A 23,475-nucleotide genomic window follows, 5' to 3' on the forward strand; every position below is an offset into this window, starting at 1 on the left:
TAATGTTGAATATTTAGTGCTTTCTTTTATGTGTATGGTAGCACAGCAAATTTGCAGGGACTAGTACCAATAGTATGTTTTATTTTTTCATTATATGCACTTTTTTAAAATTTGTAATAAAATTATTTATATTAAAAGTGTTTCTACACATGCACATCATCTATTTATCAGTCCCATCTTCGAGTAATGTTACATTGCTTATTCACTATTAAATATAAGGTTGTGCCAGGGATATAGTTCAGTGGTATAAGTGCCTACCTGGCAAGCACAAGGTCCTGAGTTCGATTCCTGGTACCAAATAAAATTTAATGTAAAAACATATATATATAAGTTGTAGTCAGCAATCTTGATTGCTGTCTTGGAAATATCTGATTCTTTCCCCTTAAATTTCTATAAAAGAATTCCAGGCATTTTTAAGGCATATGTGAATGGCTGTAGAAAAATATTGCCAAACTGCCCTCTTGTCCATAGACTGCAAGTGAGCTTGGAACTTCAGCCTCTTAATTTATTAAAAGACAAAAATTCTACCTTTTTTTTTTTTTAACCATATAGAGCTGCTGGGAGAACCCAAGGCCATACAAAGTTAAAACATCCTCTAACTCAGAGAAACAGAAAATTGCTAAACATAAAACCACATTCTTGAAGGACACACTTGCTCTGGTCTGGCACTGCCCCTCTGCCACACCACAGAACAAGCCTCAGGTCCCAAGGGGAAGTTCAAAGGTGCCTATGCAGAGATACCCACAGGAAGCCCAATCTTGAGCAACCAGACCCCTGCTGACCTGGATCCCAAAATAAGTGAACACCACCTTGTGTTTTGGGTGGTCTGTCACTACTCAAATAAAGCAGTCCAACTCTGACATGAAGGCACCTGGGAAAATCCCTCGCACACACGCTAGCTGAGGAATCTCAGAGGGTTCCAGAAGGACTCAGCATCAGGCTGGGTTAAATGGAGAGGAAGTAGAGTCGCCATGGTCAAGAAGGAGTGCTACAAAGAGGAGTCCATGTGACACAGGAAGCAGAGAGTGGCAGGGCACTCGGGAGGGACATCCGGGAGGTGACCTCAAGCACATAGGATGCAGAGGCTCCTGAGGGAGGATGGTGGAGACTTGCTCATTGTCACATGAGAGCGAGGCCAGGCAGGCAGATAAAGTTCCTAGAGAGGGCAACGGAGGAGGTGGGCATGAAGGGAAATGTCATGGCAGCCTCCTCACCTCGTGGCACCCAGAAGGCAGAGAGAAGGAAGAGCTAGAGATAAAGAAACACCCTCCAAGGGCCTGGCCCTGGCCCCACCCCGCCCTTCCACCCAGCCTGGCCTCCTGACTGCACAGGGTGAATAGTGTCTCCAGCATCCAACCATCTTCCAAAGCCCCGCCTCCAGCATGAGAGTTCAGGGGTCATTTTAAGCCATAACCGGTGTACTTGTACACAGCCGAGCTGCCCTTTACAGCCTTGAGGGCAGCAGAGCAGGGGACAGGGAACCCTCTTGGCCGACCACTAACTGCAGAGGACCTACCTGTCCACACTGCTACACTGCGGGTCAAGGAGCCAGAGGGAAATTCCTGAATGCAGCCTCCTGCCTGACTCCCTCCCACCTCCCAGTCTTACTGGTTCTTTCTTTGGGGCAGTTCTAAAGCAGTCCAGGGCCACCACTTCTAACCTGAGTCTCTGTTCTAAGTCAGCAGGTCCTGCTGCTCCAGACTTGCTCCTTCCCAATCAGTTCCATGCACCAGTCAGACTAATCTTTGTACAATGCCAAAAGAATCACACATCAGTGAGCTGAAAGACCTTCAGTGGGCCCTGTTGCCTTGTGAACTGCGACTCCAGATGCGTCTCCTACAAAAGCAGGTAACACTTCATCCAGTCCACAAACACACTGTGTTCACACCCACGCTTTCACAACACTCTGCTGTATGAACATCTTCCCTCCCCTCTTGGTCCTGCAAAGTTCCACTCATGTCTTAGGTGCCAGGTACAGTGTGCCCCCCCCAGGGGCTCTCCAAGTCCTGCCCAGGTGAGCTGCTACAGTGTCTATACCACAGTTAGTGCTCCATCAGTGCCTCCTGAAAATAAGCCAGTTAATTGGGATGATGGAAATTTAACTGGGTGGGAGATGGAACATGAATGCATGATAAACCAGAGCTGGTGCCATATTTTATTCCTGTGTTCAAAGGCAAAGTTCTGCTTACCAGGAAGTAGGGTAACAAGGGCAAAATCATTAAGGATTCATCCTTCTCAGAAGCTACAGTGAAGGAGACTTCCAGGCCCTGGAGTCATCAACAGGACAGATCCTTATATATCTGCGACCGACATCGCCTTTTCCAGAGGGACATCTGCCATCCAACCCACAGGTCCTGCTCTGCGTGGATCAGGCAGTGCTCTATCTACAGTGCTCAATAAGAAGAGCACATGAAGACCTGACATGCATCTGCGACATGGGGAGTGGAAAGCATGCGGCAAGACAAGAATGGCAGGAACATGAGACTCTCCATGCCGAGACCAGTGTTGTAGCTCATACCCAGATACGGTAGGAATTGAGAAAGTGACAGACCAGGCTAGCCAGAACTTTCCCCAGAAACTTTAAATATTCAAAATTTACCTTTAAAGGAGGATGCATTTAGATCCACAGAGAAGTGGAAATAAAACTGCACATCAGAAAGAGAGAGAGAGAGAGAGAGAGAGAGAGAGAGAGAGAAGACAGACAGACAGAGAGACAGAGAGAGAGAGAGAGAGAGAGAGAGAGAACCGACAGCCCCGGAGAACCCCTGGGCCTGTGGCACAGGACAGCAGCGTCCTCCAGACTGTGAGGACCGAAGTCAGTCTGAAGCTGACTTAGGATGCCGGGACCTGGTCGTCCCCAGCAATGCTGAAGGACTCCTCTGCACAAACAGCCTCAGTACCTCAACCACTGCGGGAATAAGGGGGTGGAGGCTCAGGCCGGTGGTGCCTGGGCCCTTCCCATCCCAGGGCTTCCTGGGATTTGAATCCCTTTATCCTCAGGGCTGTTTCAGCTGTTGAGTGGGAAGGAGAGAAAATATTAAAAGAAGTCCCTGAACACAGCCTCTGCTCGCTGCCAGCTCATGACCTCCCTGCTGCATGAGTTTCAGTCATCCCAGCTGCCTCTGCTGGGTGCTCGGTTAGCCGCGACAGCTGAATTACTTTTTCACACTGAGACCAGAATTAGTCTATAAATAAATAAAGAGGAGCTAGGGTTGAGCCATCTAAGCTTCCTACTTTCAGCTCTTCTCAGGCCAGATCTGTTGGGGTTCACAAGGCTGTAGAGGGGGCTTCAAGGTTAAGGTGGGGGTCATAAGGATATGGAGGAGACAGGGTTGGGGCTCACAGAGTGTTGGAGGTGCTGTGCTGTGTTCAGGTTCTTCTCTGCACTGAAACCAGTATTCTCTCCACTCCTCTGAAGGCTTCTGACTGAGTTCCTCAGACATTCAGCAATCGAGCAACCATATGCTGTCACTGGTGTCATCCACACCACTAATACAGCTTCCCAGAAGTGCAAGGACTTTCCCATCACCAGTTGCCAAGTGAAGAAGTGAGTCAGTTTAGAAAGAGGAAGATGATGACCCGAATTCCTCCTCTCTCTAATTCTCCAGTTCTCTGCCACCAGCACAGCCACGCGCTGTGAATTAAACCCATCTGCTCACATTGTTTTCCAGCTTTACTTATCATTAGATTAAAACCAATTTCTCCTGTTCAGAGTAATTACTATTCTGCCACATGCACATATTCTGGATAGGACATGTGCCACGGGAAGCATTTCACAGCAGTGAGCTTTCTAAATCAACACAGCGTGATTTTTAGGACTCCTGGCTAAGGCCCTGACTGATTCATTGCTGAATTCTACAAAAAATTTAGAGAAGACCTAACACCACTATTGCTCAAACTCGCTAATGAAATTGAAAGGGAAGCAATACTCTTAAATTCATTGTTGCAAGCAAGATTTACCCTAATATCAAAACCAGAGAAGGATTGAACTAAGAGAATTATAGGCCAGTGTCTCCAATGAACATAGAAGCAAAATTCCTCAGCAAGACACTGGCAAACAGAATACAGCAAAGAATCAAGGAGATTGTATACCACGACCAAGTGAAGTGCATCTCAAGGGTACAGGGATGGTTCAACATACGTAAATCAAAAACTGTAATCCACCATATTAACAGATCAATAGATGGCAGAAAAAGTTTTTGACAAAGTCCAGCACCTATTCATGATAAAAACCCTATAGAAAATTGGAATAGATGGTCTTTATCTTAGTCTGATAAAAGCTATCTATGAAAAACCAATAGCCAACAGCATACTAGATAGACAAAAACTGAAAGCTTTCACTCTAAAATCAGGAACTAGACAAGGATGTCCACTGCCTCCATCTTTATTCAATACAGTCCTGGAAACTTTAGCTAGGGCAATTAGACAAGAGAAAGAAATAAAAGTAATAAAGTAGGAAAGAAAGAAGTTAAATTACCATTATTTGCAGATGGCATGATACTTTATAGAGAAGATCTCAAAAACACCACTTAAAAACTGCTAGATTTAAAAAACAAATTCAGCAGTGTAGCTGGATACAAAGTCAACACTCAAAAATCAATAGCCTTCCGGTACACAAATAACAATCTAACTGAGAAAGGAATTAGGGAAACAACACCTTTCTCAATAGCACCCCCAAAAATGAAATACCTAAGGATCAATCTAACGAAGGATATAAAAGACCTCTACAGTGAAAACTACAGTACTCTGAAAAAGGAGACTGAAGAGAATATCAGAATATGGAGAGATGTTCCATCTTCCTGGGTAGGAAGAACCAATATAGTGAAAATGATCATACTTCCAAAACTGTTGCACAGATTGAATGCAATCCCAATCAAAATTCCAATAGTGTATCTCACAAAATTAGAAAAAAACAACCTTAAAATTCAGCTGGAACCAGAAGAGACCTGGAATACCAAAAGCAATCTTGGTCAACAAAGAAAGGCAGGGGGCATCACAATCCCTAACTTGAAATTATACCATAAAGCTACTGTGATTAAAACAGAGTAGTCCTGGAAAAAAAAGACCCAAAGAGCAATGGAACAGATTATAAGATGCAGAAACAACTCCAGACACACTAAGCCAATATATCTTAGACAAAAGTGCCAAATATATTCACTGTAAGAAAGAGAGCCTGTTTAATAAATGATGCTGGAGAACTGATTCTGCCAGAGATTAAAATTTTACCATGCACTAAACTAAATTTGAAATGGATTGAAAATGTAAATATTCAAACAGAAACATTAAGTCTGTTGGAAGTTAGAATAGGTGTAACTCTTGAAGATACTGATGTAGGCAAAGACTTTATGAATAAAACCCAATCACACAGGAACTATCACAGTGACTCAATAACTGAGATCTTATTGTATTAAAAATCTTTCATATGGTAAGAGTAACCACCAACAGAGTGAGGAGACAACCCACAATGTGGGAAAAAATGTTTTCCATCTGTTCTTCAGATGAAAGATTACTATAAGGACATATAAAGAACTCAAAAATGTCCGACTTCCCAAATTTAAAGACCCAATCCTAAAATGGGCATCTGAGATGAATATACACTTCTGGGACAAAGAAATACCAACAGCAAATATATTTTAAAATGTTCAACATCACTGGTCATTTGAGAAATACAAATTAAAACAACCCTGAGATTTTACCTCTCCAGAAAGAATGGTTATTATCAAGAAATCAACCAACAACAAATGCTGGAGGGGCTGTGGGGAAAAAGGAACTCTTCTCCACTGTTAGTTGGAGTATAGACTGGTACAACCATTGTGGAAATCATTGTGACAATTACTCAGAAAACTAGGATTGGAGGTTCCATTTGACCCAGCTATTCCCCTTCTGAGTATCTTCCCAGAAGAATTAAAGACATCATACCACAGTGATATATGCACACCCATGTTTACAGCAACACAGTTTGTAATAGCTAGATCTTGGAAACAACCCAAATGCCCACTAACTGAAGAATAAATAAAAAAGATGTAGTATTTTTATACTATGCAGTACTAATCAGCCATACACAAGGATAAACTCAAGGCTTTTATAGGTAAATGGATGCAACTAGCGACCATACTCATAAGTGAAATAAATCAGACTAGTATGTGTAAATATCATATTGTTTCCCTAGTGTGAAAGCTAAAAGTGTAAATAGAATCCAAAATGTACCATAGATATTGTAAAATGGGAAGAAGCTTTGAAAGGAAAGAGAAACTGAGATGGGGGAATAGAGAAAAGAAGGAAGGGAAAAGCAAAATATACATATACATATATATATATATTATAGTTAAGATAATCATACTAATAATTTCTCTTAGTTCACTGAAAAGAAAGACTTGAATTCCCTTCCCATGAGCTGGCAGAAACCATGCAGGTCCCAGGAGGAGAAACAAGAAACCAGTTCACCCTTTCTGTGAACCAACCAGCACACGGACTGGGAGACAAGAACATACATACACATGCACACGCACACACACACACACACACGTGTGCACGCGCACGCGCGCACATACACACCTGTAAACAACTGGCTGATCTGGAGAAAGACAGGCTAAATTGTTAGCAACTGAGGTACAAAAACAATTTAATGCTTGTGTTGTTTGATTGACTTTGCAGGCCTAGAGCAGATAATCTATTGAGAGGATAACATGCAATATAGCAAAGATAGGGGATCTCCTTCTGTCTTGTCTTTCAAACTCAAAATTATTTTCACTATTTTGTCTCATTCTGTTTATTGTTCTGTTTTATTCAATGTTCTGTTTTGATTGGTTTTATTCTGTTCCATTTTGTTTGATTTTATTATGTCTGATGGTATGGGCAGCGATTCTCAAGCTAACAAGAGGCATTATGGTAGCCATTGTTGATTTCTTATTATCCTGTTTGAAATTCTGTATCACTTTCACTGTTTTGTTTTGATTGGTTTTATTCTGCTTTATTTTGTTTGGTTTTATTCTCGGTAAAGAAAAATAAATAGTAAATGCCCAAGACACACCAGCACCTGCTTGTAAGCTACTCGTGAAATGCACCAATGTTAACGTCGAGACAGGTTTAGTGAAAACTAATGGTCACACTGCAGAAAACCAGTCTCTTTCTTTACCTTTCCCTCCATGTCCTCGAGCTAATGTTTTTGCTCTGTGACACATTAATACACATTACTGATTCTGTGTTCAAATTTTGAAAATCGAAAGCTGTAAGTCACATCCCTTCAAAATGTTTTAAAAGCAATAAATGTTTCTTGTGTAGTGAAAAAAGAAAACAAAGATTTGTGCTAATATTGTTTAGACGATTAAATGTGGTGTCTTCTGAATAACTAACTTAAATGCTATGCAATGTATTAATCATGGTTACCCTCTTATTATCTCCTTTTGAAATTTTTTTCTCTTTAAAAGAAAAACAAACAAAAAAGAACCCTTGGGCTGTTCCCAACTCAACCTTACCACTTGTTTTCACAAAACAGTTCCAAGGAAGGAAAGTATTTTCCAGTTTAGAGAGGAGCTATGCATCTAATCTTCCAGGAAGAAGACAATAACACAGAGATCAAAGAGAGGATTTCAGTCCCCGAAGGAGGAAAGGTTTATTTCTGCTCACGGTTTCAGAAATTTCAGTCCAAACACAAACACATCACAGCGAAGGGCCTAGCACCGGGGAAACTTCTCAGGCCATGGTGGGCAAGAAGCAAAGAGAGTGGAAGGAGCTGAGGGCAAGAATATCCCCTTCCAAGTCACAGCTCCAATGGCCGCCTCCTCAGGGCATGTTCTGCTAAGAATCATCCGTAGACAGATCCACCCAGGTGGATCCCATTATGCAGTCACCTTCCACACACATAGACTCTGGGAGACAGCCATGGTCCTCTCATCTCTCCCACAGCAGAATACCTGCTGTGGTAGCCACTGCCCTATCATAGGACTTCTCCCCAAGAACGCCTTTCAGAACTGTGGCTGCAGAGCTTTCCTGCCCAGTGAGGCCTCAGGGTGTGAGCTGGGAGATGTCGGGTCATGGTTGGATATGAAACGTTCCCCAAAATTTATGTGTTCCAAGATGGGGCTTCTGGAAGGTGATTTGATCTTGGGGTGCCAATAACTGAATGTGCTTTCAGAAGGCAGAGCCTGGTCAGAAGAGGCATGACCTGGGAAGGTACAGTGGTACCTCAGATCATGAATTCTTTTGTTCGCAACTTGGTTCACAAACACAAGCGTTTGGCAAAAGTTTTGTTTGCAAACTCTGCATCAAGTGATGAACATGACCACAGCAATCGTTCCCACATGAACACAAACTGGCCATCTGTTCCAGAACTGTGGAAAGAATTAAGTTTGTGAACCAAGGTATCACTGTATATCTTATCCCCTTCTCCTTCCCTCTCTCTCTCTTTCTCTTTCTCTCCCTCTCTCTCGCTGTTTCCTGGCTACCATAGGTTGAGCACCTTTCCTCTTCCAAGACCTTCCATCGTGCTCTTTCTGCCTTGGTTTCAGAAAACCCCAGACTGAACCCACTGAAACCGTGAACCAAACAAACCTCTCCATTAAGTTATGGGTATTTGGCGTATTGTCCCAGTGGCAGGAAAGTGAGACAACCAGGGATGTGGCATTGGGCATCCAGGTGGTGATCATGCCCAGTGCCTAATCACTACATAATGTAGATGGAGGACCTGAGCTTCCTAGACCTGGAGTTCTCAGCTGTAGAACAGTGCATGGTTTCTAAAGTCTCCTCTATTTATTTATCAAGTTATGTGGGTCCCTGAACCACTCGAGTCTACATGTGCTCTCACACATCAGTCTCAAAGCACAACCTGCAGGGCAACACATGCTGTGTGAAGTCAGAGCATGAGCCACCAGAGTGCCCAGCACCTCTGCTCGGGTTCAGATGCAGTTCCCAGACACAGACGGCTCACACAGCCACACGGTCCCTTTGAAGATGGAGCTGCGCTATTGCCACACTGAGTGGAGGTTCCCCAGGCAGGCAGATAATCACAGGCCTCCCTCTCTGTTCCTTGCTCAGTAAAAGGACCTCCTGGGCATCCCTGCACTATCCTGTCTGTATTAGCATTTGTCACCTCCTCCCTTTAAGTAGGAAATAATTTATTAGCTGATTCAGCTACAAAACTGGTGTTTATTGAGCACCTACTCTACCCCCAAGTATTGCCTCCCTACCAAGCATTCACACCTATGAGGTAAAAAACATGATTTCGACAAAGTACATCTTCTGCTAGAGCCACTAGACAGGTGCAACAAAAGCTGAAAGCAGAAAGTAAAACCAAATGTGACATACCAGGACAGAGTCAGTCAAATCAAAAGGATGGACATAATAGATAATGTAAAAAGTAATAAGAACTGTGGGAGTAATAAAACCCAAAATGTGTAATTGTCATTGTATAAAAGAAAGGAAAAGAAAGCTCTCTAAAAGATATAACTGCATATATATTTAAATATATAAGATAGATAACCATATTACTGAGTTTCGTTGGATTATTGAACAAAACTGTTTGCAGTCTCACTGTTTGAAAGTCCCCTCTACATGCTTTAATTTTGTAACTTCAACAACTATTTCTAAGATGACAATATGTAATTAACTAGTGATTTCCTACTGTTTATTTTTTCTGAAATTCTGTATAACTTGTACCTTTTTTCTGCTTTTTTTTTTCTTTTTTCTCCTTAAATAAAATTAAAGAAAAAAAAAAAGCTGAAAGCATCCTGAGACTATCTAGATCCATCTTGATTTCAGGCGATTTACCCAAGGCCACCTACTTGTTGAACTGGCTACAAAGCCACGTCCCCCACTGCCCAGCCACGGCACTACTTCTGCACATCATGTTACCCCTCCATGTCTGAATTTAATAAGGAGCAGAAAATGGCCAGATACCGCAGCAACAACAACCCCAGACGGAGTTTACAAGCAGTCTGTGAAGAATAGCACGGCGGGCCGGGTGCAGGGGCAGGTGCTGCTCCGAGTTGGAGCCCGGAGTATCACGAGCTCTAGGCTGGCCCAGCACAAGTGAGTGAAACCTCATCTCAGAAACAAGACAACAGGAAATCAAATTTCAAAAGCAAAACATGCACAGGCAAACAAAGCCAATACAGAGTACCCTGAGGGACTGCGGCTTGGAGAGGCCGGTCAGCATCAGAATTCCTCTTTGCCCAGCTGGAGCTAGTGCCACATGTGCCTCTGCGAAGGCCATGACCATAACAGTCAGGACTCTACAAAGAGTGCAGGAGCGTGAACCCTGCCAAGCAGGTCCAGGGACCTTCCCATCACCTCAAGATGCCACCTGCTCTTCGCTCTGACGCTGCTCGCACCTTCAGTCCCTCAAGCCTGGTTACTCACTCCCCCACGTCCCGTTTGTGGTGTCGTGAGCAGGCACTGCTGAGAGGGGAGAGGGTGAGATGCACTTCAATGAGCTGGAGTTGACATGCTCAGATGAGGCCCATAAATGGAAATATCCAAGAATAGGCCACAGCTTAAACAGAGGATGGGACAACCTGAGACTTGAGTCGTCAATATCATGATAGACGCTAACACCCTGAAACTGCCAAAGGAGGTCTCAGAAGGTCAGTGATGAGAGCACAGGCAGCCAGGGCATGAGTTTCAGGGTCAGGAAGAGACATCAGGCCAGGGACATAGCGCAGCAGTACAGCTCCTGCCTGGCAACTGCAAGGTCCTGAGTTTGATTTCTGGCACCAAAACAACCAAAAAATTGACATCACAGGAAAAGCCAAAGGATGGCCCAGGGGCAAGCAGCACTGAGAGTGGTGTCCAGGGCAGGAACGGAGCCTTAGAGACAGGGGCAGACGAGGATGGGTCAGGAGGAACCACACAGCCTCCAACAGCAGGGCCTCCAGAGCGGTGAGAAGCAGCCTGCTGGGGAGCCGCAGGGAGGAAGCTGGGAGCTGGTCCAGGTAGAATCGTGTCCCTCTCAAATTCTCAGGCCAGAATCCTACCCCAGCCTCTCAGGAGGTGACTCAGCTTGGGAATGGGGTGGTTGTAGATAGGACCATTTAAGTAAAGCCTCAGTCATCATGACAGGCCCTACTCCAGGGTAACCAGTGTCCTCATCCAAAGGGGACATTTGGACACAGACACAGGAAGAAGGCTGTCTGAAGAGGACGGCAGAGATCAGGACAAAGTGTCTCAAGCCCAGGAACAGCAAAGCTCTCTGGCAGGCAGGGAAAGTGGGACAAATCCCTCTGCAGCTCAGGAGAAGCCAGCCCTCCCCAAACCTCAGTCTTAGGCTTTGGGCCTCTAGGAGAGAGACAATAAATTCCCCACATCAAGCCATCCCTTCTGTGGAAACTTTCACAGAATTGAGGAATCAGGTCAATGGGGACTGTACCAACATGTTCTCTGAGAAGCTGGGGCTGGAGCAGGACCGGGGTCTGACCCAGTCTCCCTTCTGGGGAGGTATAAGAGCAGCAAGAGACTCAGCAGGGGCCCAAGAGAAATGCTACTACCCCTCAAGTCTGAGGGGGACGTTTGCACCAGCAGAGAGGGCCACAGCTGTCTTCTGCAGCCTCCTCCAAGATGCCTATGTGGACAAGGACGTGTGACCCACAGGGCTTCCAAGTGACTTCCACACTGACCTAACAGGCTGTAAAATCCTGGCTTAGGGCCTAACAGGGAGGCCAGCGACAGGCTCTGGAGTGAGGACAGAGCACTTGCTTAACAGAGAAGAACCTGCTTCTGGGAGGTGGGCCAGAGGCCATGACTTCCACGTTTTGGAGGCTGGGCACCAGCCACCCCAGCGAAACAGCAGCAGATCCAGCAGCAATGGTGCAGAAAGCTCGGCAGGTGGTATGTTGTCAGTTCCTAGCAGCCTGATCCTGGCGGCACTTCCTGGATTCAGAGCAAGGAACAGAGGCAGAGATGGAGGCCCAGAGGAGCCCCTAGCCTCACCTTGGCTACTGTCTGCAGCTGCATGGGAGTCTCCTGGGAAACCTGGAGCCATGTCCACACTTCCACCCCTCCCTGTCTGTAGGACAGGCACTTCCTGGCCCTCCCTCCCCACCATGAGGGACAGCAGCCCAGGTCCCTGCGGTCCTTCAAGTGTCACCATTAGTGGGTACAGTGTCAACTGTTTCTTGGTATGGTAACATCTGTGTCAGGGATTTGTTTTATATTAAAGAGAATAAAACAAAACAAAACACAGCAAATCATAACAGAACAATGTAAGCAACACAGGACTTCAAAACAAGACAACAGGAAATCAACATAATGTCTCTTGTTTTCTTTGAAATAATTGTCCACACTTTCACATACAATAAATTCAAACAAAACAAAAGTAGTAAAAAACCAATCAAAGCAAAAGAATGAAAGCATTACAGGACCTCAAAACAAGATAACAGGAAATGACCAATGGTTACTATAATGCCTCATTTTCTTCAAAACAGTCATCCATACCCTCCTCAAACATAATAAAATCAAACAAAACAGAATAAAACCAATTTAAAAAAAGAATGAAAGCATTATAGGACTTCAAAACAATATAATACGAAACCAACAATGGTTACCTCAATACATCCTGTTATTTTCAAAATAGCTGCCCATGCCATCAGACACAGTAAAATCTAACAAAACAAGATAGAACAAAACCAAATATAACAAAATTGTGAAAATGATATGAGTTAAAGACAAAATAAGAAATTATTGCCACATTTCCCTCCTAAAATGTTTCCTCCCCATCACTTTCATAATCTCTATTGTGCTTTTTGGATCCCACTAACTCCTGTTTTTTATGCTAGGATTCACCTGTATGAATTCAAACCATTTCACCCATGAGCATGATCTCCAGTTGCATCCATGTACCTACAAAAGCCTCAAGATTATCCTACTTTATAGCTGGGCAGCTTTTCATTGTATGGAAATACCATATCTTTTTTATCCATTCTGCAATTGATGGGCAAGTTATCCTTGCTTTTTCTGGTCTCCTGTGGCATGGAACAATTGTTTCTCTCCTTTGACTTTCAGTCTATGACTTTCCTTTTGAATTAAATGTGTTTCTGATATACAGTATATTGGTGGATCTTGTTTCTTGATCCACTCTCCCGGTGTTTCTTTTTACTGCTGACCTGAGGCCATCTACATTACTGGTTACAACCAACATACATTGGTTCATCTCTGCCATGCTATCCTCCTCCTTTTGGCCCTCCTCTTTTCCCCCTCATTCAATTGCCTGTCCTGTTTGGAGATCCTCCTCTACTGCTATTCTTGGAACAATGGTCATCTTTATCTCTCTCGAGAATATCCTTCAGCATTCTCTGTAGGGTTGGATTAGTGGTCATGAATTCCTTCAGTTGTTCTTTATCAAAAAAGCATCTTATTTTTCATTAATTTTGAAAGATAGTTTTACAGGGTACCTCTACCTGGGTTGGAAGTTGTTTTCTTCCAGGATTTGAAACATTTCAACCAAACTCTTCTTGACTTGATGGTTTGTGTTGACAAGTCTGCCATGATTCTGATTGGTTTTCCTTTATAGGTGTTCTGTTTCTTTTCTCTAATATTCTGTTGTTGTGCTGAATTTCTGGGATCTTGATTATTATATGTGTGGATGTGGGTTTGTTTTGGCTAGTTGGAGTGTTGCAGTCCTTTATGCCTCGTTTATCTGCATGCCAGATCCTTTCCCCATGTTTGGGAAGTTTTCTGCTATTACTTCACTAAACAGCCTTTTAATTTCATTGGTGATGATTCCTGCTTCTTCACTGATACCAATCATTCTTATTTTATTTTATTTTATTTTATTTTATTTTATTTTTGCGTCATCTTGCAGCTATTGAATTGTTATTTCCTGGTTCCTTGTTATTTTTAGGAGTTATTCCCTTTCAGGACTGCTAGCTGCGACCCTGTCTTCAAGGTGTGAGGGTGATGCAGGGAGCAAAAGCACTGGGGAGCAGTGACTACCACACGCACAAGGTATTTAAGATCAAGTCTACAATCATCACTATTTCTTCAGGTAGTGCCAACAGAAGGTCGCTTCCCTTCGCTCACTGGGAGACGTGGTGACTGAGCTGGTGCTTGTGATAATGGCAGCATCCCCACTAAGGACACATCCACCAGTGGAAAACTCACACTTGCCATGGCCTAAAACAAGACTGTAAACGAGAGAACTAAGCAGCACACAGGCCTCAGTGCTGATGCTGAATTAACCTCCCACGTTACAGCTGTGCCAAAGGTAACGCACTAACAGACTTAGCCCACTTCCGTTAGGCTCAGCTCCACCCTGCAGGAGGAATGCATGGGAGAGACAGCACAGCACTCTCACGCATAGGCCCCAGCCGCAGCTGCCACCACGGCCCATCCTGGGACCAGGGAAAATCCCAATGCCACCAGACACCCCAGACCATAAGCTAGGGCACAGCAGCTGGGACTGTCACCCATCAGATTCCCCCCTGGATCCCAAATTTCAGGTTCTGCCTTTCTTTAAAGAGCAGAGGTGTGGACCCATACCTCCCCCTGTCGCCATCCCAAATGCTGAGTGCACGTTTTTCTGTCTGTTGCTTACACAGACAGAAACCTAGGTTTCCTGTGGCAAGGCAGATTTTATTCTTTCCACAATCTTGTCAAAGAAAAAAGCACCTTTAATCTGGCACCTTTAGCACCTTGTGCAGGGAAGTCACGGGCATTGAGCCAACATGCCCAGGGAAAGTGAGCTCTGTCCCCCACCTCATGCTCCAAAGCTACTTTTCCTTTCTGTGAAGCTGGCAGCTCCCACCTCGCCGGGCCATTGGGAGTCCAGTTCCAGCTCATGAGTGAGCTGGGGGACAGTGCCTGGCATGTGACCTGTACTGCGGCCCCCCTCCTGGCCGTCACCTTCTGATACTCCACTGCTGATGGGACCATGCATCCACAGTGTCAGTCCATGAGTGAGACCTGCCTTGGAGACCAGTACAGAGACCCTCATTTCAGCCAAGGATCATTTGTTTAGAACACAGGGCTGGGGATTTAGTTCAGTGGCATAAGTTCCTGACCGGCAAGCTTGAGGCTGTGAGTTTGATTCCCAGTACCATTAAAAAAAAAAAAGTATAGCATTTAGAACACAGAAAAGGGTCACTCAGTGGCCACTTAAAATGAGATTGTGAAGATTGTTTTCAGTTACTTGGAGAACAGCTATAACAATGCAAAGTTTAAAAAAAAAAAAGGCACAGGGGCTGGGGATTTAGCTCAGTGGCATAAGCACCTGCCTTGCAAGCAGGCAGTCGTGAGTTCAATCCCCGGTACTGATAAAAAGGAAAAAGACAAAAAAAAAAAAAAAAAAAAAAGGCAGCATAGAAAGTATATGAGGGGTATGGTATGTTTCCATCCATTTTTTAAATCATTCACTTTAAAAAGCACTGGAAAAAACTACAAATCTTAATATAGTGGCCAAACTTAGTGCTGTTTTTGATTCATTTTTTAACAAAATGTCTGAATTTTCTGAGCCTATGTCATTTTTATAAACAGAAAAAAAAAACTTCAAAAGCAAATAACCTACACTTTAATTCCACAGCAGACAAGATACAAAAGGAAAATAAAACTTCAGTTCCATCTAGTAGGCTGGGCCCTTCCAAACCGGTCACCAGTGATGCAATGGCGCAAACTTCATTAATCCAACCAGTCAAAATAATAAGGATGTTATGGATTACAAAGATGGTCTGAAAGACCTCCATGGTCTGCTGGCCACCCTCCCTAGGTGCCAGGCCATCGGGACCTGACAGAGGCTGGAAGAGACTGAAACTCACTGGGTCCCTGAAGCTGAGAAAAATTTAAGAAAACAAGAAAATAAGAAAAGGCAACATGCAGTTAGTGGAGGGTTAGTGGAGAGACAGGGGCACACGTGTGGTGCTGCCTGGACTCTGGACACGTGGGCTGTGTCAGAGCACAGCAGAGTTAACCTGAGCAAACATCTTGTGGTTAGGTGGAGAGAGACGGCCATGAGCTGACAGCCTGTGACCTCAGGAATCCAGAGTGACAGCACCACTGTGGATGGCGCCAGGGCCTTCGGGCAACCACAGATGATGAGAGGAGTCCTTGACAGCGAGGATACCCTTGTAAGGAGCTCGGGCACTCCCCACTCCTCCGATGAAGCCCCTGCGATGAGGCACACTGGGAGGCACCATTTGCAGACAAGGAAGCAGCACTCCAGGCCCTAATGTGCTGGTGCCGGTGGTCTCAGGCCTGCAACCACTGAAGCTGTTAGTAATAAATGTCCATGGCTTGAGTATTTGTACAGCAGCCTGAACTCAGACAGAGGGCAGTGTCCAATTAAGGCAACATGCAGTTAGTGGAGGGTTAGTGGAGAGACAGTGGACCCAGGAGTGCCCAGGTGTGGGACCCAAGCCCACAGCAACAAGCAGGAGCCCTGATGCATCAAATAGAAGGCCAGTCATGAAGAAAGAGACAGAAACCTGCAGTGAAGCTACGCAAGCACCCATCTGCCCTATCCCTGCCCAGAAGTTTCTGCCAATCAACAGGCAGAGCCTGCTGAGGAAGGACACAGGATTCAGGCCACTACAGGACATGGACAGGTTGGGGCAGTGAGCAGACAGTCCCAGTCCCAGACTCACTCCTTACCCCAGGTGTTTGCCCATGCTGGCTCCATTGCCAGCCCCACTTGCTTCAGAGATGCAAGCATCAGACTATGTTGCCCCTCAGTCTTGTCATTCTCGGCTGGGTCACCCTCTGGTCACTGGATGCCTTGCCAGAGCTTATAGGCTTGTTTTAGGGCTCATTACTAAGACAAAATACTGGACAGCCATAAATTAGGGGAGGCAAGGTTTATTTAGCTCACAGTTTGTGGAAGTTTCAGTCCATAATTGACTGGCTCCAAGGCAGAGTGGCATGGCTCAGGGGCAACAGTTCATGATAGTGGAAGACAGCAGAAGAAATAAGCAAGGAGAGAGAGAGGACAACTCTTTTCCTGCCCCTCATATTGTCACAGGGTACCCATGCTAGGATGGGTGTAGCACTCCCACCCTCAATCACAGCACTGCACCATGAATCAATCACAGCTCTGGATTCAGCTACCTCCCAAAAAGCCCCAGCTAAAGGTGTATGAGGCTTTGGAAGAACATCTAGGCACAGACCATTCCAAGGTCTTTGATCAATGTCTCCTCTTTTTTAGTTATAAATGTTCCTTTCCATGCAATATTGGCTGGTTTCACCTTGACCTCACAAATTTAATTTACTGTTTTAAATTCTAACATCAGGACTGCACTTCAAAATGACAGGAGGCCATCATTCTTCCTGTGGGGAAAAGTACTGATTTTGTTCACTGTTTCTTTCTTTCAGCTCTATGAGCCAAATCCAGATTTCCAAGTGCTAAACCCAGCTGAAGACCTCAAAGGCTGCACAACTCCCAGGGCTGAGCGGAGGGGCTACCAACCACACCATGGCATCTCCACACAGGTGGTTGCATTCTCAGAGCCCTTCTGCAAATTTCCATAGTATCTGAAAAACTTCCAGACACTTTCCTGCTCTGCAGAGTGCACGGTCCAATTGAGGATCCCTCTAACAAGGGAAGTGTTTCCAACTCTGCTCTTTTGCTCACCAAATAACTGAAGAGTGCCATGGCAAATGTCTGTTTTCATCACCTCCCTCCAAGAAACCGGACTCCTTCCTGGGATAGCATCCTCGTGTGGGTGCCAGGAGTGCTGACCGGTAGTGTGGGCCCTGTGTTTCCTGTTCCTGCATGGCCACTGAAGGAACGAGAGCACATGCTCACAGAGAATGATAGTGTGTCCTGTCCTGTGCCTCTTGGGGCTGCTGGGTATGTAGCACAATTCATGTCTTTTTGACAGCTGAGCCATTTCTCTGATGGTTTTTGATGAACTGTAGGGATCCTCCACCCCCATCCTGGACAAGAAAGGGCTCCCACGTGCCAGGTCACAACGCAGGGTTCGCAGGCAGAGGTTGAGTTGACCCTAGAAGGAGGCAGCATTCACACCACAATGCCTGCCATGTGCTCCACGTCCTCACCTCATGACCATGGAAGCTAACACAGAGGTGGCTCCCCCAGGCCCACACTGCAGAGGCAGTAAGCCCAGCCTGGCCCCGGTGGGCTCTGCACCTGCTGGGACAGAGGCAGGTCCAGGATGTGCTTCACGCTGCTGAAGCGCAAATGGGAAGAACCACCTACACCTTTCCGGGTCCAAAGGAAACTAAAGCTGCAGATTCAAGCATTCTGGGAAAACAGTTCTCCCTGATGTTACCTGTGCTCCCCCTGGTTGGAGACTGCAGAGATCCACCCTGGTCATGAACAAGAAAAGGCATGTCCTCCCCTGCAGTACTTTTCCAAATTTCCACTACATGTGTGACTGTGGATTCAGATGAGCCTAAGGATCTGTGGAAGTTTACACTCAAAAGTGCAAGTACTATGCACCATGAATGGTTGGCTTTGCTGTTCACCCTGTCCCTGGTTTAACAGCCACAGCACACAAACTGTAAAAACATGGCTGCAAGTGTTCAACACAGATTTACCCCCATACTGGCTGCTGGTCTTTATGCGTCCTCGGAGTTGCTGCCTATGCAAACAAGTGTTTTATTTCCACAAAGGCCATACACAGAAGCTCCTCCCTATGGATGGAACATCCAAACCCAGCTCCAGATCTCCTCCCAGTCCCACCTGCTCCCCAGAGCCTAGATCTGCAGTGGGATCTGGTATAGACCAAGCTTAGACCTCAGGACAAAGGAGGGAAGGTGTTTCTTCTTTTCTTTAATTTTTTTTTTTTTTTGGTATATTTGAGATAGAACCTTTCGATACAGTCCAGACTGGCCTTGAACTCACTATGTAGCCTAGACTGGCCTCTAACTCATGGTGATATTCCTGCCTCAGCCTCTCAAGTACTGGCATTACAGTACAGGCTACCACATTCAGCAGAAAAGGTGCTGTGGAGAGCTTTCTATGGGTAGACTGATACTTGACACCCACAGTTTAAAGCAGGAGAGGGTTGTTTAGCTTTATCATGCCATTTCTCCAAGGTCAGCACAGAGACAGGGATGTGGAGAGAGCTGTGCAGAAGGGGAGGGACCTGCGCCTGCTCAGAGCCTGCTAGGAGAAGTGGGGGAGCCCCAAAGTTCAGGCAGGAGGACACAGTGTGGGCTCTCCTTTGCCTCTCCAAGCATCTCCACATGGGTCAAGTCCTTCTGCAGGCTAATTGGAGTCTGGGTCCATTGCTGGGGTAGGATGAGGAAAGCACACCCTTCTGTGAGTTTGACTCCACTGTGTCAGTCCCACCAGGACCTAAGTTTCAGGCCCACTGCAAAGACACAACGTGGGGATCGTTAGATTGGTCAACTAAGCACTGCAGCCTTCTGCCCTCTCCAAAAGAGTCCAGAAGCAGGACAGCTGCAGGCAAGAGACTGTGCTCACTCCCTGTGCCGCGTGACCATCGAAGCCCCGCTCGGCGACACCAGAGGTTAGGCCTGCCTAAACCTCAGCCAGTGTCCAGTAAGGACTCATCACACCCAAGCGTGAGCTCTGGGACATCCTTGGGTGCAGGTACACTGCTTCTCTAAGTGTCGGCTTTCTGCCCAGGTTCTGCACCCTGGACTTTGGTTCCTGTGTGACCCAGAAGGTTGGCATGGAATATGAGAAAGCAGCTCAGTTAAGGAGAACAGAGTCTGTCTCTAGCACCCTGTCACCTTGCCCCCGAGCAGAGCTCTGAATTCTTCTGCACCTCACACCACCGTCTCCTCCCTTTCTGTGGCCAGAGGTCCATGGGTAAGTAGGGGCTCTCCAGCCTGGAGTTTACGCAGGGTCCTGTCCTCTCAGCTCCCTTGGAGCTGCAGCCACTCCCCACCATGGAACGGGGTGTCTCCTGGTGCCAGGAGAGCCACAGCCACGCACCTAGCCTTGCACAAATTCTACTGTTCTAGCTTCCATGCCCTGATTTTCACTGTTTCTTTTCTTCAGAAGAGGGTTGTTTTTGTTTTTATTTTTGGTTTCTGCTAATAAGGGAATTGATCATTATGTTCTTGAGCCTCTCCCCATCCAGATTCTTCCCTCACCATCTCTCTGACCTTGGGGCTCTTTGCACTTCCCTTATAAGCCAACACACAGGCAGGGTCCAGCGGCCCTGCAAACAGTCATGGCGTGAAGGTCATGCGCATCTCCCGGCACACACATCACCTACTTTTAATTTCTACTTCTAATTTCCTACTTCTAATTGCCTGCCTGGCAAGTACAAGGTCCTGAGTTTGATTCCTGGTACAAAAAAAATCATACTTCCTATTTCTAATTCCTTCTCACCATTTATCATATTTTCATAAGTACGTTACTGCGTGTTTCTCCCTTTCCTATCCCCTTCCCAGGAAGTAATCATTAATCAGCAGTCAGGGATACTCTGCAGAGGTTCTGTCATGACCTTCAATAGATAGCGGCATTTTTATCCTGGTAGGTGTACAACATAAGTCTGGAGGATACAAAGGAAAAGAAACAATTAAGTATGCATGGGCCAAATAATACAATTAATAGGCTAATTATGAGTACAGTTATCAAAGATTTTCATCAAGAGGTGCTACTGATGGCTTCCTATAGGGAGGATAAGGATAAGGCCCAGGTAATTTTAGAGTCTGATGTGTCATTGATTTGTCAAACAGCTATCAAGATATTTGCAGAAGGATCAGGACTGTGAGGTTAGGAAGCCCCCAGGCCACCTCTAATGGGATAATTTAATTTGCCCCTGTGGCAGGGCATTGCGGGTTCACCAGTGCACTTGGTTCTGAACAAGGTGTGCTACCTCCCGTCCAGCCCAGGATGTGGGCAGCACTGTATGTTTCACACGTGGGGAGCAGATGCAGAAACCCAGAGTTCTCAGCAGCTGAGCCACCACCCCTCAGGAGCCCTGATCCTTTGCCAGTGTCCAGTGACCTCTGGGAACTCATATCAGTCACGCACCTGCCCCTCACCCTGAACTGAGCGACAAGACCCAGCCAGGCCCAAAGCCCACATGTACAGGGTTCTGGATGGCTGCATCAGAGGCAAGGAGTCCTGGAGCTGGGCATCCTCGGGGACCACAGCACCCAGCCACACCCATGCCAGCAGTGCAGGCACTGCCTCCTTCTACGTAAGGCCTCAGTCACAGCATGAGGTGCCGCCTGCCTGCACCAGGCCCCAGGTGTCAGCTGTAGACACAGTGCTGTGTTAGGGACTCTGCACTCCACACAGTGGCTGGGGTGTGGCAGCACTCCTGGCAGCTCCACAGGGGACATGGGAAGTGCTCTGCATGGAGAACAGGGTGATGCTTCAGGAGAGAGGAGGGGGAAGATCCTGGCTGCACCCCTTAGGTCCCTCTGTAGCAGAAGACTCTTCAGGGACACTGTTGGCCATAGCCTCTGAACAGCTCTTGTCAGGACCAGACCAGCTCTGAGCACCATTTTGCAGCAACTGTCTCGGAGGCTCCCAGGAAGGTGGTGGCTCCCATGAGACACACCTGGCTACTCCTGGGTGTCCCACTGTGACTAGCAGCTGGTCGCCAGGCCCAGCTTTCAAGGCCATGGCCATCACCTTAACAGGTATCCTAGAAACTTGAGCAGGACACTGTAAAGACTGAGCTCAAGCCAGGGGCACACGTCTGAATCCCAGCACTCTGGGAGGCTGAAACAGGAGGATCACAAGTTCCAGTCCAGGCTCAGCATACCATCTTATCTCAAAAAAAAAAAGACTGATCTCAGATGCAGGTGCCCACTCTGCATCACCCACGTTCTGGTGGGTGACAGTCAGGGTCTTGCTGTGGATAAGGCTGGCCTCGTGGGACAGGCTTGCCTGCTCCAGAGCTCCAGCACCCCTGACTCTGTCTTTGGTCACTTGGAAATACTAGAAAAATCACTTACTATGCTGCCCCAGCTCCTGTGTCCCTGATCTCTTGTGAGGCATTGGTCAAACTCTGTTTTCTGGACCTTCCTAGGTGCAGTTGAGCACATCGGCTCATGGCTCCGGTTCTGATCCTGCCTATGGCATCTTCTACAGGACCAGAGGGGTGCTGGGCATTCACAGAACCCCTCCAGGGTCACATCTCCAGAGTGGGTGGAGTAGCTAGGCCCTCCTATGGCTCCTCTCATTTATACCACACCCTGGAGCCACCAACAAAAGCAGGATATTTCTTCAAACACTTTCTTCCTGTAGAAAAGAGTGAATTTTACATTCTTGTGACACATGCCTGCATGTCTTTTATCAAAAACGTACTTCCCATGCCAGGCCTGATGGTGCAGGCCTGTAATCCCAGCACTTTGAAGGCTGAGGCATGATGATAGTCATGAGTTGGAAACAATCCTGGGCTGCATAGTGAATTCAAAGCCACCCTGAACTACACAGCAAGACCCTGTCTCAATTTAAAAAAAAAATAGTGTTTCCCTCCTCTCACCAGTTAGACAGGCTGTTCTGTGGGAGAGAGAGCAGGTGAATGACCTACTGGCCTCTCTCATGCTTACCACAGAGGGCAATGAGGGCCAGGCGAGTGGCACAGGAGGCTGTCATGTGCTCATGCTCACAGGGGCTCAGGCGAGAAGGGCACGGCTCGCCAGTTCCTCCTGCCACAAGACCAGGTCAAGGAAGGGCAGCTGCACTAGGGCAGGCTACAGTCTCTGCTGCAGGGCTGCTTTGGAAGCACCAAGCACAACCAGCCAGAACGTGTGTGTGTGTGTGTGTGTGTGTGTGTGTGTGTGTGTGTGTGTGTGTGCGTGTGTGTGTGTGTGTGCGCACGCACGCAGTAACACTTGGGGAGTGACCCAGCTGCCTTCTTCATGATGAGGAATTCTATTTGAGAACAGAGCAAAAGCAAATCTGCAGATATGAGATGGGTAAGGCCTGTCCACATCAGCTCTAAGGAGCAGTCTCCACAGGAGGTGTCGTGCTTGCCAGCAGGCACTTATGCCGCTGAGCTAAATCCCCAGCCCCAAGCAAAAGTGTTTTTAACCAGGCGAGAGGCAGAGGATACTGCCCCCTTTCTTCCTGAGACCTCATTGGCGGATTCCTGCCAGGCTTCCCCTCAGAGCCCAAGGCAGGGTGGCATGGTCAGACCCCCTCATGCCACCCAGGTCCTAACCCAAAGACAGTACCATGAAGCAGAAATGCATATAAAGGAAGGATTCCCAAAGGGGCTGCTGCTGCTCACTGAGGCCTGCGCCTGCCTCTTGCCCTTTCTTCTTCCCAGCCATCTGCCTTGAGGAGTGCCATGCACATGGCCAGGGTGGCGGTGCACACTTGTAATCCCAGCACTATGAGAGGCTAAGGCAGCAGGATTGCAAGTTCAAGCCCAACCTGGGCATGTAGTGGCTTAGAAGACCCTGTCTTAAAAGCAAAACATTTTAAAAAGAAATAGAGATGCACCCCAGTGAGAAGGCCTTGGGTTCAACCTTAGTAGGAGTTTAAGCCCTACTTGTCAGTGATCTCACAAGGGTCCCCTTGCCTTCTTCCTGCCCCACCACAGCAGTCCCAAGACTTCCCCCGGAGTTCAGGCTGCCAGCAGTGCTGGATGC

At 46.6% G+C, this 23,475-nt stretch overlaps 1 protein-coding gene across 4 annotated transcripts in view; it reads right to left on the reverse strand.

Moving 5' to 3' along the window:
* Ptprn2 (protein tyrosine phosphatase receptor type N2) overlaps positions 1-23,475 on the reverse strand; it is a 542,085-nt gene that overhangs the window by 492,944 nt on the left and 25,666 nt on the right. The gene's annotated exons all lie outside the window — the stretch shown is intronic.

This window comes from Cavia porcellus, unplaced genomic scaffold (genome assembly GCF_034190915.1).
Source record: "Cavia porcellus strain 051 isolate PalLab524CR breed Dunkin Hartley unplaced genomic scaffold, mCavPor4.1 scaffold_6, whole genome shotgun sequence".
Classification (NCBI taxonomy): Eukaryota; Metazoa; Chordata; class Mammalia; order Rodentia; family Caviidae; genus Cavia; species Cavia porcellus.